Source organism: Calonectris borealis, chromosome 4, assembly GCF_964195595.1.
Source record: "Calonectris borealis chromosome 4, bCalBor7.hap1.2, whole genome shotgun sequence".
NCBI classification, from domain to species: Eukaryota; Metazoa; Chordata; class Aves; order Procellariiformes; family Procellariidae; genus Calonectris; species Calonectris borealis.
The window spans coordinates 4,320,851-4,324,967 of record NC_134315.1 but is presented as its reverse complement, the minus strand read 5'-3'; positions in this window follow the sequence as shown (position 1 = coordinate 4,324,967).

The following is a 4,117-nucleotide window of genomic DNA, read 5'->3' as shown; positions in this document are numbered from 1 at the left end:
ATCAGGTGTTTGTGCATGGGTTTTATTAGCTTACAAATGCAGATAGCTGACGTGATGCTCCATTGTATACACACCCAAGTACTCGATGTGTCTAGTGGGTATTTTTATATACAGACATTTCCAAATAGCTGACTTTAACCCTCTGATCCTCACTGTCAATACGAATCTCCAAGGCTTTTGCTAATAACTGCTGTCTTTCATGTATATTTTAAAATAACTGTAATCCTAGTGGAACTAACCACAGAAGAAAATATAAAAGGCTGCAGTATTTGATTGTTCAGCAAGATCATTTATACATAGATGTTGGAATAAAAATAAGTAGCATTTCTAGGGACTTTCAGCTGAAGATCTGAAACCTTATTTGTAAAAAATGAGTTAGTCTTACATTTAGTCCATTCCTTTTGCAAAACTCACTGACTTAAATAGAGAAGATACGTGTGGGCCATTATCCTGTTTCACTGTTGAGGCTTTTTTTTTTTTTTAAGGTGCTTTGCTAAAGTTCACAAATCTTAAATGAGAGGGCCAAGAATAGAACTACATCTCCAGACTCCTAATCCCTCTCCCAGATAGATAACCACGTTACCTCTAAGGATCAATAACATTCTCAGAAGGTGAGAACTTATGAAAGAAAAGATTTCAGGCAGGTCTATTGAAGCCTAGACATAATAAGCATGATATTTGAATCTGAATTAAATGCACATATGAGAAACAGACTTATGAGATTTTAAAAAGAAAATTATTGTAACAATTATAATGGTAATAACAATGCTGTTAGAGATAAGACTCCTATTGTAAATGCCCGTGTCATTTTGGGTGAATAATTTATTCATTTTAATTTCCTTAGACTGAAAGTATGCAGATTATCAACTTTACTCAAAAGAGTTTCTTCACAATTTGGAAGGGGAAAAAATTTGTAAAATTGCAGCTATTTAAGCTTAAAATCTAATTACAGTAAGAGAATCCCCTCTGCCTATTATTTCATATTGGTCCAAGTCACATATTCCACACCTGGATTTCTCTACCGCTATCAGCACTTCTGCATTTTAATTTTGCTAGGTAAGTAATGAACGGCAAGTCTAGGCTAGGTTTTTAAATAGAACCTTGCACTGAATGCATTTTTACCATTTTGTATTTAAGAAAGAATAAAAGCCAGTGATAAATATTCCTGCCTGTGCTTTATTCTGAGAAGTATGGACCTTACTTAGGAAAAATGATTTGTTTCAAAACAGCTTCCACCTCCTCCCTGAACATTTCTGAAAAAATACGTGTCAATATCTAGTACAGATTTTCCCTGCATCCCACAAAATCCCCTTCAATATGTGACACATGGTTCTGCCCCAAGGGGGACATCACATCAGGAGCATAAAAACAAATAAACAACATGTTTTATCTGCTGCTTGGATTCCAATCTAATGCATTAAACTAGTGGAACTGGCTCTTTACGCAATTCAGTTATAGATTTGAAGAACTTCTGTAAAAGGGTTTACCTAAAGCCAATGTAATTGGGAAGAAAATGGCAAAAGAGAAGAAAAAACCTGAAAGCCAAATAGAGTTCAGAGGGAGCTTTTGTCTGTGCTGTAGGAGGATATGTACACCCTTGCTGGGTGGCTTTTAATGGGTTATTAAGATGCAAGAAAGCATTTTAGGGAGTTTTAACTAAAGCTGGGGATGCTCATGACTTGAGCCGCAGAAGCTACAATCCTTTTGTCCTCAGTGCGCCTGCTGCTGGGTTTCAGGCATACATCAGGAGCCTTGCCTATGGAAAACACGTCCTGTTGAATCAGTAGGACACAAACACCTTCCTAAACCTGGAGCCAGGCTGCCTCTGACCAAGCAATAGGCAAGATGCTGCCTTTTCTTTCCATGTACTGGCAGGCAGATTTGGTAAATATAGAAATAAATTCTTCAGGATTCTCCTTCTTGGGATTCTCCTTCTCAACTGCTCTTATTCCTAGCAGCTTTGGGAGGTTGTTAGTTGAACGCCTTCCTGTTTTCCTCAGCACTTTAAATCAAGCCATTTTCAGTTAGTCATTTTTTACACTGTTTTTTAACACATTTTCACCAAAAGATTGGCTGAATTTTAACAAAGACCTACATTTGTGGCAAATAAAGCATTTAGACAATCATTTTGGAAACATCTAAACAAAAAAATACCTATTTATGAATAATTTGAAGGACACAAACATTTAATAACATTTAAGGGAATGAAAACGTCTTTTGGATCTTCCCAAAACAGCATGGGAAACATTTTGATGTAATGTAGTGACTTCACATCCTACATGACAGGCCAACATACAGTAATAATAAAGTAGCTGTATACTTCATTAGGTTCTGTATCTGCACGTTGTTTAATGAAGCATGTCATGCTAGTGTACAAGGGAAACAGTACCCTGCGCAAATCTCTCTTTTCACTCAGCTGGACTTTTGCCACTGGTTTCAAAGACAGCATGTTATCTCATAATTAGAGAAAGCCCAGCAAAACCAGAAAAATAGGTCATCATGTTCAAAACAACTATGATTCGATGCTCCTGGCCAGTTATTTTTGTACACAGTGATTAATTTAAATTAATTTAATTTAGCTTGTTTTAATAATTGCATAACTTTTATCCGGATGCCCATGCCAGATGGCTCAACGAGCCTGAAAACAGGAAAGATGCTGTAATTGTGGCAGCGTAATAACATTTATTTACTACAAGTCTGACTGTCTCTGATGCTCATCAGAGCTCTGCAATATTGTGCTTTGCAGTGTATTGCTTCAGTGCATTTCACTTTTATTCCACACGACCTTTTTTATTCTTCAAAATTATTTGAGTAAATTTGGTGGTTTTTTCATGCACTTTTCCCTTTTGTGCTTCTTGTGAGAATTCTACCAGGTCCTCCCAGTTCTGGGTTCTGCCTCCACACGACTGCAAATCATTGGCGTTACTTCAGGGTTAAACTGGTGTCAGGCTCAATTCCTGAACTAATCATTGTCTGAATGACTTCTATGCTTCAGGAATTCTCTCCTAACATTTGGATGATAAATACATCTTCAGGTTGTTAATTCCCTAATTCAGAACTGGGGAGATATTCTACCTCTAAGTTCTTACACAAAATCTTTCATTTTTAGAGCTGGAAAATCAGCAGCTTTCTGCTTCCGATCAAGCAGCGTTTCCTTTGGCTTGTTTCTGCTTATTTAATTTGCATTTGCACACAGTAGGAAGCAAAAGTAATTTTTCACCACAGATTTAACATTAGTGATTTCCAACATTCCTCCTTTCAGACCTGCAAGTGCAAGTCTCGTTTGCCCATGTGCACCCCAAAATTCATGCCAAAACTCTCGCATGATTTTTCAGAGACTGAGCAGTGATGTAAGAAAGATGGAAATGTAACTGAATTAGCTTGTTTGAAGGGAAACATCTGAATTTTGGAGCAATTTTGGTGCATTCGGGTGAGCCTCTCTTCATTACTACTTCTTTGCAATTACTACACTGCAGATCATCTGCCCTGGTGGTTTGCTAACCCACCTGGATGTTCTTAGGCAAAGAGAGGATGGACATCTGCCAAGTGCACTCTGCCAGACTTACATGTTTCTGCAAATTGCCAGTGGCTCTGGTCTTGAAGGAATTCATATATCCATCCTTCGCAAGCAACGTAGACGTACCTGCTATTCCTGTCCTCAAAGAGGTCACGAGCAAAACTCTTGACAGCTTCAGCTGGAACGGGACCAGGAGCCCAGTACTCCGAACAAAATGCTGACTCTATCAAGCCACGTATAAAAATTATAGATTTTCTAGAAAAATCAAATGCTGCTGGTGGTTTGCTATACTAATGGAGAAAGAGATCATTATAAATACACACATCTTTGAGTATGTTGATGCAAAACTTTTGTTTAAATAAAATAAATCCATCAATATGCACTTATGTGGGGCATTTGATGCCGTCATGCCCACCTGTGTTGTGCTACCAGAGACCCAAGTACTTTTGTCAAACACACATCAACAGGTCCTGTAGAACCATCTTTTTTTCTCACTTCTTCTGTATGTGACAATTTCTTACTGAAATAACGGATAATCCTTATGAAGCTTTTTAGGTAATGGGGACAGTTTTTATTGCTGAAGTGAATCAAGTATTTTCC